The sequence below is a fragment of the Acomys russatus genome, chromosome 15 (genome assembly GCF_903995435.1).
Source record: "Acomys russatus chromosome 15, mAcoRus1.1, whole genome shotgun sequence".
In the NCBI taxonomy this organism is placed as follows: Eukaryota; Metazoa; Chordata; class Mammalia; order Rodentia; family Muridae; genus Acomys; species Acomys russatus.
In genome coordinates, this window is record NC_067151.1 from 25,715,645 (window position 1) to 25,732,516 (window position 16,872).

Genomic DNA, 16,872 nt, shown 5'->3' on the forward strand with positions numbered 1-16,872 from the left:
TTAGTCACCTGCTTAGTTTCTGCCTAGACTGAAGACCAGAGGTCAGTACTTAGTACACATAAAGTGAAAGAAATGCTAATAGCCCTAACTAAATATGAAATGAGTTTCAAGGATAGAAAAATTTCAAACCATTATTTGCAAAAGAGTACTACCTTATAGTATGGGAATTATTGTTATGGAAAAATGTGTTGTGCTGTTGCTTTTAAGGTATGTAATCATTTCACGGTAAATATTGCCTATAGTGATTCAGGGACAGTCTTTATGTAAGGATCTTCTCTGTTATAGACTTTGTTTTTTTTTAATTATTATTATTATTTACTTTAACATATATATTTATATTATTATACATATATACAATAAACTACATACCGCGATAAGGACCATAAACCAATGAGGAATTATATAAATTTTACATTTATAGTGTTATGTCTATTTGTATTTGGCAGCATTGGAGAAAAAAAATCTTTCCTATATTGGTGAGTCTACAACTCTGAATGTAAATCAATATCTATCATAGCTCATGTCTATCAACCAAGAAGCATCTATCTAGATCTAAAAGCAACTTAACCTCTAAACAACTAAGCTTAAATGTAAAACTAAACTATCTGGTCTTCGACCTCATCAGTGACTTGGAATGAATAAAATTAATTATCTGAATAAACTGGAAGTGCAAATTCTAAAATGAGAAAATGAGAGAACAGTTGGCTGTCTAAACAGTCACCCAAAATTCTCTGTAACATTGGAGCATTTTTTCAACCCTCTGGCCCATTATATCTGGCAGACATATTTGTGAGGCAGGAACTATTGAGGACTTAGGTTGTCTTGGTAGAGTTTGGCCATTGACTCTGCCTGCATCCATGTATGCTGACTTTTAGGAGGCCTTCTGTCTGTGCCAGAAATGAGGATATTTTTGCCCAGTAGCTTTTTGCCACATCTGAAGCCATCTATAAGGAGCTTTTTTGATGTTCATCATTTTCTCTGAGTTAGGCTGGGTGTTGCCAAGAGTAAACCAGTCTTATTGTCAAAGGATCATTAAATTTATAAAATCATCTTGAAATGCAATATTCTGTAGGCCTTTGAGGTTTTTGAAGACTTTTTATAACTATTTTACCTTATCTATCTATAGAACCATATCTATCATGTATATTCTTGTGATGACAATATACTAGTAATGACAAGACCATGAACTGATCAACTAATAATTAACTTATATTACTTAATTTTCCTAAACAGCCTGCAATAGCAACTTCAAAGTATTGGAAGTAAACTTTGTATTCTAATTGAGAAAAATGCAAATAGACATGTTAAATAACTCTTATGCAACTGAAAATGTGCAATCACAAACGGTCTTCATTTGTTAAGCATATTTTTTATAAGTGTAAAGCAATTATAATTAAAAATAGGTAATACATCTTTCCTTCATATGGTTCAATGACAGTGTCTTAATAATATGAATGTATTAATGAAAATAACTATTAAATAAATTTTTTAGGCTACAATGGGAGAAAAGTGGTTATTTCTACATGCTAGGTGAATTATCAGAAAAAACATTCTTTCAGCATGCTACCTTTATCCAAGTGTTTTTTCTACTCTGTTTTGCATTTGTTGTGGTACAGTTAAGACTTCATCATCAATCATAGAATCAGGGAAGAGCCAGAGTCTTAAAAACCATAGCATGTTAGTATAAGGCCACAACAAGGCACCAAGGGCTCCACGAAAAGCCACAGGGAAGCAACTGAAGCCAATAACGGTGCACTGCTTTTTCCAAAAGTGATGATACTTTCCCTTGAATCAGAACCTATCAAATTTATTTATCTGGAACTTACTTTAAAACTACAAGCTTCTACTTGTTTTTGTTGAATTAAATAAAAATGCAGATTTTTAGTCCAAATTTATTCCATTGTACTTCACATATAAGTATCAATCAGTTTGTTGATATTAGTTTTATACATTTCACAAAGCAAAATCTACTTAAGACAAATTAATTTTAGTTCTAGCTAATTATGTTTTCCAAATGTAGCTGTAGGCACAGACAATGCTCATTGCCAAACAGCTAAACATTTTATTTTTAATTTTATAGGCATATAATTTACACAATTGAAATATCACAAAAAATAAGTACCTACCATATTTAATTTCATTCTTTTAAAATGTTTTTATTATTGACACTTATGGCATATACAAACCATTGGTTTTCCTTCTGAAATTTTAACATATAAACATAATGCATTTTGATCCTATACAATGTCTCCTATTGTCTCCTCCTTCTCACTGATCTTCTCAGCTAGCCCCCTTATATTTTCATGTCTTTATTTGTAATAACTGTGTGTGTGTCCAAAAGAGCTTCTCTAGGGATTCTTAGATGAATGTTCATACAATGATAATTATATGAGCATAGGAGCCCGAGCATTAGCTACACCCCTAGAGAAAAATATGTCTTCCTTTTGGCCATTAGTATAGATGATCAACACATCTTGAGCCCTTCCCACTCCATGAGAGGATATTGTCAGGACCAAACTTGCCAAGTCAACTCGGGAGGCAGAGGCAGCAGATTGCTGTGAGTTCGAGGCCAGCCTGGTCTACAAAGTGAGTCCAGGACAATCAAGCCTACTCAGAGAAACCCTGTCTCAAAAAACAAACAAACAAACAAACAAACAAACAACAAAACAAAACAACAACAAAAAAACAAAACAAAACAAAAACAAAAGCAAACAAAGCAAAACAAAACAAAACAAAAAACTAAACTTGTCAAGTTTTGTAAAGCTGAAATTAGCGTTGGAACAATTTTTGTCTAATACTTCCAAAAAAGAGATAATTGTACAAAATTTGTTTTGTAGGGATTAAGATGGAGGAGATATTGAGGGAGCAGCAAACCAATGCCTGGCCCAACTTGAGACCCACTCAATGGGAGAGAGCCAACCCCTGACATTATCAACGATGCACTGCTATGCTTGCAGACAAGAGCCTAGCATAATTGTCTTCTGAGAGTCTTCCTCCTGCAGCTGATGGAAAAAGAGGCAGAGACCCAAAGCCAAACAATGGGCAAAGCTCAGGGATTCTGCAGAAGAGTTGGAGGAAGGATAGAGAGAAAGGAGAGGTCAAAGACACGAGGAGAAGATCTATAGAGTAGATCTAATCTGGGGCCAGGGGCGGCACACAAGAAGTTGAAACAATGAGTTCGGGCCCAGCAGCCCCTGAATTCTGGCAGCTGGCTGATGCTGGTGTACTGGTCTCAGTGGGTGTCCTGGTGACCCAGCTCCCAAGGGATCCCAGGCTGCCTCATGCTCAGCCGCTGCACTCACTCATGGTGGTTCTAACACAGGAGCACAGCAAACAGGAGCATGTGCCTTCCGAGGTCAGCATCATGAGTTGCCTGTCATTCCTCTGCCAGGTTGTTCATGGCTTTGGCCGGGCTCCAAGCCCCTGGGCATCCCCACAGACACATTTTTTCCTAACAAGTAGTACATAATCTTCCAGCTGATATGTCTACTGGTATTTATTACAGTTGGGCCAGTGCCGGGAGTGGAGACATCTCTAAAATGGTGGTGAGTATAGGATGGAGCCCACACGACAAGAATGTAAAAAAGTGCATGGAAAGCCACATCGTACAGACCTTCAAAGAGGACTGCTATGGGAAAGTTTTCAATGTAGCCATTGTTGGCTACCTTAGACCTGAGAACTTTGATTCTTCAGAGTCACTTATTTCAGCGATTCAAGGCAATATTGGGGAAGTTAAAAAAAATCAGTAACAATAACTGGATTTTCCAAAACATTTGAAACTCAAAGATGACAACTTCTTCCAAATTTCTAAAGGCAAAATTATGAATGACCACTTATGAGAAACACCTTGCTGTCCACTCACAAGTGTCTCACTGCTTCTGCAGCAGTCTTAATCATATTTTAAATTGAAACTTCCCTGTAGCTATCAAGTGATCTTCAGCTATTACACCATCATGTTTTATCGCACTAAAAGGTTCATTCAAAAATCAGGACTTTTAAATGTACTATGCTGATTGAAATGTAGCACCAGAAAGCTGGTGTCTTATAATGGAAAAAACAAACAAACGAACAAACAAAGCAAACAAATTATGGAACCACCAACCAAAGAGCAAGAATGAACTGAACCTAGACCCCTACACATACTTACTAGATGAGCAGCTTGGTCCACATATGGCTCACCTAACAATGGGGAAAGACACTCTCTGACTCTGTTCCCTGCCTTTGGATCCCTTTCCCCTAGCTGGGCTTATATGTCATGCCTCAGTGGTAGAGGATACACTTAGTCCTACTGTAATTTGAAGAGCCAGGGTGAGTTGCTACCTCTCGGAGGCCTCCACTTTCTGAGGAGGAGAAAGAATAGTTGGAGGGCGTGAGAGGGTGAAAGTGGGAGGAGAGGAGGGATGGGCACAGAATCAGGCTATAAAGTGATTAAATAAATTTTAAAAAGAAGAAAAATCACTTATTACAAAATTGTTTTTTAAATTTTAATTTATTATAATTTATTCAGATTACATTTTGAATGTTATTCCTTCATTTATATCTTCCCATTCCCCTTTTTCCCTATTCCACCCTGCTCCCTTCCCCTAGACCTCTAACAGAAAGGGAGTTCTTCCCCCACCACTTTGCCACAGCTTGTCAGATCTCACCCAGGGGGCCTGCTTCCCCGTTCTTTGTGTGTCATCAAGTCTCCCCACCAAGGGGAAGTGATCCAATCATTGACACCAGAGTTCCTGTCAGAGGCAGTCCAGCTCTCCCTATAACCATGGAGAATGAGCTGTCTATTGGCTAGATCTGAACAGGTGTCTGGGTGTACTCCATGTGTTATCCTTGGTTGGTGCAATAGTTTGTGCAGGCCCTCATGGGTCCAGATCCACCAGCCTTTATTGTCTCCTTTTGGGGCTCCTGAATCCTCTGGGTCCTTTCATCCCCACAGTCTTCCATACCACTCTCATAGTTCCACCCAGAGTCCAGCAATGAGTCCCAACATCTGTCCCAATCCTCTGCTGAGTGGAGACTCTCAGAAGACATCTATGTTGGGTTAATATCTAAGTGAATATATACCATGCATGTCTTTCTGGGTCTGGGTTACCTCACTCTGGATGATCATTTCTAGTTCCATTGATTTACCTGTATATTTCATGATTTCTTTGTTTTTAATAACGGAGTAGTATTCCATTGTGTAAATGTACCACAGTTTCTTTATTCATTCTTTGGTTGAGGGACCCAGAGACTCTGTCTATGTCTCTCTGTTTCTTTCTCTGTCTCTGTCTGTCTGTCTGTCTGCCTCTCTCTCTCTCTCTCTCTCTCTCTCTCTCTCTCTCTCTCTCTCTCTCTCTCTCTCTCTCTCTCTCTCTCTCTCTCTCTCTCTCTCTCTCTCTCTCTCTCTGTGTCTGTCTCTATTTCAATCATCTATCTATCCATACATCTACCTACTTATCATCTATCTATGTATCTCTTTTTCTCACACAAATACACATATATACAAATAAGAATGTCATGGAATATGGCATGTTAATTTACTAAGAACACTAGTTCCCCATAGAATTAATATGCACTGAGGCTTTTGCTGTTCATGCTTTGTTACAGAGAGAAAGTCCTACAAAATGGATTGGGTTGTTGAACCTCTTTTGTTAAATGTAATTTCCTTAAAAATAACTTTCTTTTTTCTAAATATATCTCAATGATTAGTAAATCCAAAATACAAGAATATGAAATGTTAACTCAAAGCCCATGTTTGACATTGTTTTATTTCATATAAAAATTACTATAGGGTGTGAAGAATTATTTTATTAGGGAAATGTTATAGAACTAAAATATCTTGAGTGTTTGATGAGCATCTGCTTTGAAAACAGTAACCAGAATTATTCCTGAAATGTTGTCTATGATGAGATTATTTTATCATAGGAGTTAAACGCTAACAAGTACTATTGATTCATCTGTTGTCATATGAATGGGTTTATGTGCCATATCAAGTGATTAGGCGCCATCGTCTGAGGAAGTAATTTCACAAAGTTACAGAATATGAAGAACCCTATCCTTAAATATGTTATCACTTCTAAGAAGAGTCCTTTCACATCTGGAACAATTTCCACTGCATTTGACTTTGAAATTTTCAGATCTCAAAGTGAATGCTATTGGCCTTTAATATTTAAGGATTCAATCATGCTAGAAACTAATTTACATTATATTATGCTCTTCTTTTTTTAAGTGTTATTGGTGACATGGGGCTGGCCTAGGAAAATAAATGTGTCAATAAATCCATAGCCAATGTGTTATTAAATATTTTCTACAGTCTAAAAAAATTGGCCTTAATGAGTTGGAATAACTAATCTATTCATATTATTTATTATAACATGAAGATTAAATAATTTCAGGTGAATTGCATAACTAAATGATCTTCTAACTCTATTTATGATCAAGCAAAACCTATTTTGGAGTAGTTTAGAACACTTTTTCATATTGAAATTTCCAGGCATCCATGATTTTCTTATAATTTTTGAAATATTTACCATGACATTTTTTTCTTTCTGAAAAAATATGTTTACAAAGTTAATATTGAAATAAAATTCACTGGTAGGACAGGAATGAACAAATAAATACAAGAAAATATTATTTCTGAAAAAAGTCCGGATTTCCAAGTATATTTATTGAACTTAGAAAGTAAAGAATGCTTGCTTTGTAGCCTATGTTTAGGTAAAAAAAGACAATTTGTTATTATATCGACAGGATTAATGTTGTCAAGAAATGATACTTATCAATTCCTACTCAATTCTGAGAAAGGCAAAATCTTAGTATAGACAGTGCTCCTATGTATGTTCACATTCTATTAGGAAGCTTATTCTTCAGAATTCCTGTTCTATACATTTAGAAAATTCGCTCCCTGAACACAGTGGCTGATCATCCTTTCCCACTCATTGTCCTGTCCTCTGTGCTTGCCCTTGTCATCCTATTGTGAAGTCAACTGCAAGGAATTGCATCTGTAGTGCTGATGACTAGAACATTGCTTTACTCTGCTCTATAAAGGGATCTTCCCTCTGGCTCCATTTGTACCTCACAAGTGTTTCCTAGATAGTTACCCAGTTATGAAAAAATATTAGTTTTTAGAATTTTATCTACTATCTCACTTTGGTTGTCATAATGTCCTTATTTATTGTTAATGATGGTAAGTTATCTTGCAATTCAATTGTAGAGAGTGAAAGGCAGCCCTGCCTTTTTGAACAATAATGCGATGCTAAGCCTAAATGTCAAATATTCTGCTACTGTCCACCATCTCTTAATAGTTATGGTGGAAATCCACTGAATAATGGGAATTTATTTACTTATTTCTTTAGAAAAACATGCATTGCATTTTAAAGAATTAAAAATAACTCAATTTAAAAAAAAACACATAGAGAGGAGATTTTAATTTTTATTTGTAAGGTTTTGAATTACTTTATACAGTATAGACATGTTTCCCAGAGATTTTCATCTCTTCAGATAGAGTTTCATATCCTATTTACGAAATGCTTGCTAATAAGGAAGAAATATGAGAGGGGGAGGAGGCGAAAGATGGAGAGGGGAAAGAAAACAATAAGAAGAGATAACAAATGATGGAATAATATACATAGTGTTCTACTTTATGTTTCACTCTCACCTTCTGCCTTTTGAGGTACATGCTGCTGTCAACTTCAGTCCAAAATTATTAGATTAAATATACCATAGATAACCAAGTGTTGTGTCAGTCACATGCCTTTAATACCAGCACTCAGGAGGCAAAGGAAGGCAGATCTCTGAATCTGAGGTCGGCTTGATCTACAGAGTGTGTTCCAGAACAGCCAGAGCTACACAGAGAAGCCCTGTTTTGAAAAGAAAACAAAAAGTAAACAATCTAAAATAAATAATTCATATGTGGCAAATGATATTATTTTAGAATTTTATTATCATTGTCCTACCTAAATTTTACTATCCCTGGCCCCTAGGTATGCTTCACTTGCAAATTAAACCTTTTCACAGTGGTGTGTGGAGTGGGAACCTCAGACAAAGGTCGCAGACTTCAGTGATCCCTGCTCTGTGATATCAGGAATGTTTACAACATCTTAGAGTGTATCTCAAGGATAAAAAGAGTTTGCAGTAAAACAATTAGAGTTAGTCATGCTAAGCTGACAGGACTTAAAGATGAATCATCCATTTCACATAACTTCTATACATCCCAATGGAGCAACTCCCCATTTTGTTCTGTATCACACCTTATTAGTCAGCTTCCACCCATCTCTTGATGGGCTCCCAGAAGGCCACTGGAGGGAATAACTTATCTAATGTTTTTAAAGTGACAGTGCTCCCATATAAACACAGTACAGGTTAAAATAAAAAAGAGGAAACCATTAAAAAATTTTTTTGTTATCGCACTTATTAGAGTTGTTTTTATTGGATAGTCAGGAAAGTCTTGCTAATAACCCTGATCTTATTTATTTTAATTAATGGAGCATTTTTAACTACATAAGGAAATTATAATAAAACATTTATTTATGATTTAAGTGTTTGTATCAATTCTTATACTAACTTTATCATTTTTATTACTTCACATCACAATTACATTTGTTGACCGATTGTAGTCAAGTAGTTTCACAATTTTCCACTAGTAATATGTATTTGAAAATGTGACACTATGTATTATTTAGAACATCACTTTTATTTCATTTATAAGTTGTGAAAAATTATATACATTGTCCCCATATTCTCAGTGTGAAATAATACAGTGAAATACATTTCCACTGTAATTTCAACTGGAGATTTTGAGTGACTTGAAGAATAAACCCCAGACACTCTACATAAACATTTTATCCATGACATGATTCAATCTGTTGACTGTCATTCACTGATAATGTCACAAGTCACTCTGTTACCTACCACTGGCTTCCATTCAGGCTGTCGTTACTTCTTCTCAAATTTAGTAACTACTTATTATATAATTCAGTGGAGGGAAACAAGCACACTGAGAGCTCTCTTATTCACCCATCCCGTGAGTGACAGGATCCCTGATTTCTATTAGGAGTAGACTCATTTGTATGTAAAATATTCTGTAAAACTCAATTGCTTACAAAAAATAATTTAAAACAAACGAGAACCCATGACATTTCGTTGTGTTATCTACTGACAAGTACAGGCCATTTTGCATCTGCAAGGAAAATTTGGAAGAACTGATGTGTGTACAAGTGTTTTCAAATATTAAAAATATTGATCTTTACCAAAAATTCAAAATATATTTTAAAAGAACTATTAATAACAAAGGTTTCCAAGATGATTTGAATGTGAGGTTTGAATGTGAGCATAATTGAAGTGACAGATATACTAATGTGCACCTCTTGCTCAAGTTCTGCACAGAAAACCGTTTATTTTTTAACAAGGTTGCAAATGATTGGATGTTAACTTGCTTTTATTTAAATAGCACAGTCCTTATTCACAGCTCAGAGACAGAAAGTTGGGTATTACAAATCCTTCATTTCTCCCATTATAATGTGTTTTCACAGTCATTTATTGCTGTGCTGTAATTTAGGAACTGGGCTCCATTTTTCATTTGGGGAAACAAGTGGCTTATCAGTAATAACATCAGACTTGAGTCTGCACCATGAAACAACAGCAGACAAAGCTCGGGCATCAGAATAATTGTACATTTTAGTTTTTATGTGGTGTTAAAAGTAGGTAATGCTGTTTCTCAAGGCTCCAGTTGTTAAGAATTATATCATCTAAGTGGTTAAAATTGGGCTCTCTATAGCTGTGGGGTTGTACATTGTTGAAAGCTTTGGAATGTAATGAGCAACTATGAAAATAAGGCGAACATTTCTATCCTTAGTTGTAGAATATGCGCTATAAAGTTATATAATTCTTCACATGGATATGTTCAGATATAGAATTTACCATACATTTATCTCTTCCACGCTCTTCAAAAACTGTGGTGATACGTTTGGGAAATGGAAATGAAGGATTTTAATAGCTAATTAATTGAAACTCAGAAAAAATGTAAGGTTGTACTTCCAACATAAATCTCAAATGGGGTATGAAGTGACAAGTGGATTCATTATAAGAAGTTTAATAAAATAAATTTAGATAACTTCAAGCACTTCAATTAGTGTCTCCTTGTAGGAGGAAGGAGATCGGCCTTCAGCAGGAACACGCCTGCACAGAAAGGGGGCCTTCATATAGCATTGGCCTACCCGGACATGCCCAGGCATGAGCAGATATGGACTGGCCAGAATCTGGACACATAATGCTGGGAACCAAGGAGGAAGAGCCATATCAACAGCCTGGAGTTTGGGAGCCAACAGGACACTGGGAGGGTGTATAAAGGCATGCCCTGTTTCAGCAATAGAGGAGTCGGCCTTTGTCTCATGCTTGGTGGCTGAACCAGCTTCATAGACTCTGTGCCAGCTCACTCTTCCCTCCCCCTGTCCCCAGCGGTCCTGGGCAGGGGTCCCAGCAACATCTCCTAAAATGTATTATGTCTGATTTCAAATGCCTGAGCAGACTATTTTCCTGCCGATTAAAGACAACCCTCTTTTCTCCATCTGGTACTTTATATGGATGTCTAGTTACATCACTATCCCATGTGATTAAAAAGGTATAATCCCTTATCTTTGAGTACCAACACCATTTAGACACCAAAGAGGCATCTGATCATATCCTTCCACAGAAATACTGAAGAATAATTTTCAATGTATGTCTTGCTTTTCCAACACTATAATGAAGTGATCAACATGCAATTAATTGAAGGCACATGGTTCTTTTAAATTCTACATATTAGTTACAACTGGTTAATAATATTTTAATCCTTCTATACTCAGCCCTCAGATCACAACTTCTAATGTCTTTGTTTTCACATATCTATGTATGACCTAAATATGTAAATGCGAGTAAATAAAATATGAGCGATATAATTGTTAGTTTACTTTGCTGTTTATTGCTTTGGTAAGATATCCTGCCTACAACTTGGGTAATATTTATGATTAATATAAGATGAAATAAGATATTAAGACAAGAGGTGTAAGATATTAGATTATATGAGGTTTATTAAATGAGCATGGGGCGAGAAGGGGGTTTACCCCAGAGAGAGAGAGAGAGAGAGAGAGAGAGAGAGAGAGAGAGAGAGAGAGAGAGAGAGAGAGAGAGAGAGAGAGAGAGATAGAGAGAGACAGGACAGACAGAGACAAGAGACGAGACAGCGGAGACAGACAGAGACAGACAGACAGAGAGAGACAGAGACAGAAGGAAGAGAGACAGAGAGACAGAGACAGAGATAGAGAGACAGAGAGACAAAGAGACAGAGACAGAGACAGAGGAAGAGAGAAATGGGATAAGAGGCAAGAGAGAGAGAGTAAAAGGAGATTACAGAGGGTGGGGTGAGGTTGATCTGTTCTTTTATATACTGGGCAGGGCCACACACCCATGGCAGGCAGACAATGACATGATAGGTAGGCAGACTGAAGTAGAATCCTAGCAGTAATTACTGTAGGTAACCAATTAAATGGAAGAAAGCTTTGACACATTCTTCTGTTTTGTTTAAAGAAACTAAAGATATAACATATGCAGCTTTTTATACTTACTGAAGCAATGTGTGAACTGTAAAGGAATGTGACTAAACCTACAAAGGGTAAGATATAGAATAGAAAATTTGTCTTCATGGTCTCTAAATTTCCAAATGATGGTTGGGAAATATGATTTTATATGGTCACATGATTAAAAAATAATAAGGAAATATTTTTTGTAAAATATCTCACTTGACAATTATCTATTGAAAAATAACCCCTAGTAGAGGCAGTGTAGATGTTAATAAAAACAAGAACTTCCACTAAGTAAAAAGGAAGGGATCATATTACTTGTCAATAACAGATCCTAACAATAATAAGAATTAAAATTAGGTGGAATAATTTTCCACTGAGGAATAGTAACATGCACTAGTTACAATTTGAAACAACATAAAAAGATGTCTTAGGGAAAAAGAGTTTATGTTGGCTATCAGATCTGGAGGGAGAGTCCTTAACCACAGAAAGACCTAACTGCAGTCCACTGGAGCAGGAAGGTAAACCATCATGTCTTCACCTGGAAATGGAAAACAATGAATAAACTAAATATGGGGAGAGACAAAAAACTGTCAAGGTTCTCCACTGGTGATGTTCTTCCTCTGGCAAAGTTCTACCTTTTAAATGTGTCATTGCCTCTCAAAACAGAGCCACCAGCAGAATTCAAGCATTTAAATACATGGACATATGGGAAATACTCTCACCCAATCCTCCATTGCCAATACAGATAAGCTTAACAACGTAGTCACATCCGGACCGCTACATATTTGATATGCTTCTTCTGAGGGTTGTTACTGTAGCATGAATCTATAATTATATTATTATGGCTTATCTATTATTCATTACACCCTGATTTTCTAAAGAATTCTGACTGGTATAAAAGCTAACAAAGAATATGTTCTAGCTGAATAGAATTCTAAATTCACTTCATCAAGTCTAATTTAAGTTGAAATATTTTTTACCTTTATTTGTATATGAGTGCTATATCTGCCAAAGAGGGCATCGGATCAAATTATGGATGGTTGTCGGCCACCATGTGGTTGCTGGAAATTGAACTGAGGACCTCTGAAAGAGCAGGCAGCACTCTTAACCACAGAACCATCTCTCCAGCCCATTATTTTGTTTTCTTTGATCTAAAAATTCAATTATGGTTTGGTAGAGTATTGATGACTTGATTTCAATGTGTCAAGTCTCCACTGGCTCCCATTGGAGAAAACCTATGCACAACCTTTAGATCTGAAAAATACCTGAGTAAAATACTGAAGAAAGAAAAGGTTTACTTGTATTCATTGTTTCAAGATTTCAGTTCATGATATATGAGTTCTAGAGCATACTGTCATGATAGGTAACTCCTGAATCCCTGGAGTGTCAATGGTGGTCCCTTTATCCTTTTATTGTGGTAGAAGTAGAGAAAGGGAGGGAGGGAGGAAGAGGAGGAGAAGGCAGAGGAGGAGGAGGAGGAGAAGAGAGAGAGAGAGAGAGAGAGAGAGAGAGAGAGAGAGAGAGAGAGAGAGGAGGGGAGAGAGAGGAGAGAGGAGAGTGAGGAGAGGAGAGAGAGAGAGAGAGAGAGAGAGGCAAGTGCCAGGTCCTCCTCATATTCCCTTCACGGAGCCATGCATGAGTCTAATTTCCTTTCCTCACAGCTCGACCTTGAGCTGCTTTGCAGAACCTTAGGGAAAACCGTGAGATCAGGAATTTCATTCTCAGCATTGAAGGCTGAGTAGGAAACTAAGAAATTTCTGTATTTGTAATTAATAATTCTTGTTTTTATTAGTGAAGTGTGGCAAATCCTTCTTTAAAAGTCCAAAATTGGAAAGGGGTCTTTGATATATGAGAATTTTACCTACTCTCTTCTGGCTTTTAAAAACAAAAACTCTGATCAGGGTGTGTGCATTTCTCTAGGGATGATGTGAGCTTTCAGTTTTGTTACAGCTGGCTAAAGTAGAAAGCTATTTAATGAAGAAAAGAAACTCTATCTGTATTCTAATATGTATCATTTTAAAGCATTGTTCATTGTCAACATCTTCAAGTGACAGAATCAATTATAACACCTTTGCAAAATGATGTAACTTTGTATTTGGTGTATTGCATTATACTGTCTCTGAGATTTGATCTTCACTCTCGGGATATACGTGTGTCTAATATAGGTAAACATACACAAACAAATGCAAGATTTCACTTTTGGCTCTCTGAAGGAAGCAAAGAATGTTATGGAAAGGGTGAGAGCATATTTCATTGTCTCAAACTGATGTAATACTCTCTAAGGAGACAGTCAATATGCCAAATGTCAACCTGGACTGAGGAAATGCTCCCTGTTATCCCCAAGGTGACTTTCTTATTTGAATATCTTAGAGTGGTGAAAAACTTTTGATTCTTTTTTGTTTAGAGTTAAATAAGGCAAAAATAGGTTAAAAGCCTGTCTCTCTTTAGACTCTAAGGAAAGAGCAGAGGATGTCTTGGCCAAGTGTAATGAGGAAATGGGTGCCCAGGGGGGAAACCCAGCTTCCTCAAATGAGACAGCAAGAAAAGCTGGCAGAGACACACAGGGGAAATATGCCAAGATAACATATTTTCTCTGAGGAAGCACAGCCTATGAAGAAAAGCAAATTGAAATTGGAGAATAACTGGAAATAAAACCTGAAGCAGTCAAGAAACAAAAGGCATGGGACAGGAGATAGAGGAGTGAGAAGGTCAGGTCCATAATGAGAAAGGCTTGGCTCTATTTGAAGGCATGTGGATTGCTACTCCAGATTAATATTTGTAACAGAAAAATGTTTCATTTTCTGCACACAAGCTTATTTTAAAATGAGTTGTTGGTGATAAGAATAAAGTCATGTTTTATCGATTGCAAATACCATAGTAACAATTGACATATTCCCATTGTTGATTGCAGCACAGATTAACATGTCACAGTGTCTATAGGTCCTAAGGTCTCAAAATTTCAAGATCCACTTTTATTTTTATTATACCCAATTGTCATAATACTATAAAGTATAATAGCAAGGAAATGTTTAAAAGATGAGCTTACCAAATTATAAGCCTATTTTAAAATATATCTGCTAACTTTATTGTTTAAAATTAAAGTTGTATTCAGAGCAGTTTCCCCAAAATAGCAAACCTAATTATCTACAAGTATAAATTCTCTGAAAAGACGAGCTGCAGTGATCACTGAAGGGGGTGTTGTTTAGGAATGTTTTGGAGTACATAATTTTATGGACTATTTTGCTAAGACAAAATATAGGGAATTTTAACTATGTTTGTTAGAATTTGTGAAGCCATATTAATTGTCCCAATATGTTTACAGTAATAAATTTTATAAAGAACACTTTACTATTATATTACTGTGAATCTAATAAGAGCTAAGCATTTGACAATAATACCCAAAGAAAACACTGAGAGTGTATAGACAAAAATTTACTAATATTTAAGTTACTATTATTAAGTAATTAATCAGCAATGATTATACTCTCTATTAAGTATGAAATTATATATATATAATATGTACTTTAAAGTGTTCAATGAGATTATTGTATTTTCATTTCAACTGGAAAATTAGGAACATTTTCAGTTTAAAAGTAAAAACTGTTTCTTTTATTCTGATTAGTTACAATAACAAAAAAGACAAAGTAGCCATATGTGAATCCATTGTATCCTATTGTAATAAGGTCCATCTTATTGATTATTTTACACACAGGATTACTGCTTAAACACAACCGAAGGCACTCAACCTTTACAAATTATTCTTCTTTCCCAATATGTGATTTGAAATGACGAATGCTCTTTTAAAACACTAACATCCCCTGATCCTATGAGCTGGGTTAGGTCAGGCTCTATGATGAGGACACCTGCCTTTCTGCTGTGCATGCTGAAGAGTGTATAAAAAAGAAACCCTATGAAAGTCACTCAGTAGCCTTACCTTTTTTTTGTGGGCTCTGGGTCATTTGTTTGTTCTCTAAAAATACCAGGATTAAGACAAAAATTCATCATTCCTTTTTTGTTGTTTAAAATCAGTAAAGTACAGAGGCTTTCTTCTATAACAGCTTAATTCATATCAGTAACAGCAGTGGAACATTCCAAAGCCATTATCATTTTCTTTAGCTTTACATGTCAGCCACTAGGCTGAATATAATTGATGGCACACCAGCATTTTCAGGTTAAAAGTTTTGTAAAGAGGTTAACACCATAAGCCTTTTATTTCCATATCCACCTTCTTTCTATGCATTCCTGCTGTGAGTTTTAACATAAAGATTATAAAATAAGGTTAAAAATCTATCTAAAATGACCTGGATAAAATGAGCTCATTTACTATAAAGTTTCACCTTGTTGTTCAAGATATGACAATGAACAATCTTAAATTAGAAAACTGAATCATGCCCCCACCCCAATTTGATATGTCTAAGCTGCAGCCCTTGACAGTTACTTGAATGTAGCTGTTTTTAAAATGAGTCCTTTCAGTAGTAATTAAGTTAAACTGAGGTTGTTAGGGAAGGCCATGATCCAGTGTCAATGGCATCCTTATAGAAAGTGATTAGGACACAGAGAGAAAGTGTAAGAGCATACAGAAAAGGCCATAGAAGGACACAGTGAAAAGTCAGCCAGTTGTAGCCATCCAGTCACAGAAGGAAGAAGAGCAGCCAGAGAATTACGCTTTCTCAAGTTCTCCTCCAACCTTCAGTTTTTCTACCATCATGGACTTGACCATGAGTTTCAGAGCTGAGAAAACAGCTTCTCCCTTATTATGTTTTCTTAGGATTTTTTTTGTCACAGCCATACAGAGGATGCTAAGACAGACATATAATGTTAATGCTGAATCACATTTATTCTGACATACAATATTCTAAATAATTTAGTAGATGTCTGAATTAGAAAGTTAAGTGTTTGTCTTGGTTCAGTTTTTCAGTTTTTATGATGAATTCACTGATTTGACTTCTGAGTTATCTTATCTGTGGACCATTTTTTACAAAAGGATCATTGTGTCTTCCAGGGTGATGATGGGACTTACTGAGGAATCACACAGTGATAATGATGAGCTACTCATTGGGAATAAAGAAGACCAAGGGCTGTCACAAATGTTTAGTGACTCCCTGAAGAAGTGTGCCTCATGAAATCATTCTCCAAGAAACTACTAGGACATATATCACTGTTCTGTTCAAAGGGGACACATGACTTGTTCTCTCATGTAAGCCTCCTGCCATATAGGATGTATTCGATTAATTATTTTATGCACAGAAGCAAGAACTTGTACATACAAGAGGATACTCTAGTTTGTGTGTGTGAGTGTATGTGTCTTCATGCATATCCTTATTTCACTGGCAATTTT

General features: G+C 36.1%; 1 pseudogene; it reads left to right on the forward strand.

The window, feature by feature from the left end:
• The first annotated feature begins 3,172 nt into the window (after nucleotides 1-3,172).
• On the forward strand, nucleotides 3,173-3,839 carry LOC127199649 (riboflavin kinase-like; annotated as a pseudogene).
• Nucleotides 3,840-16,872: the final 13,033 nt, after the last annotated feature.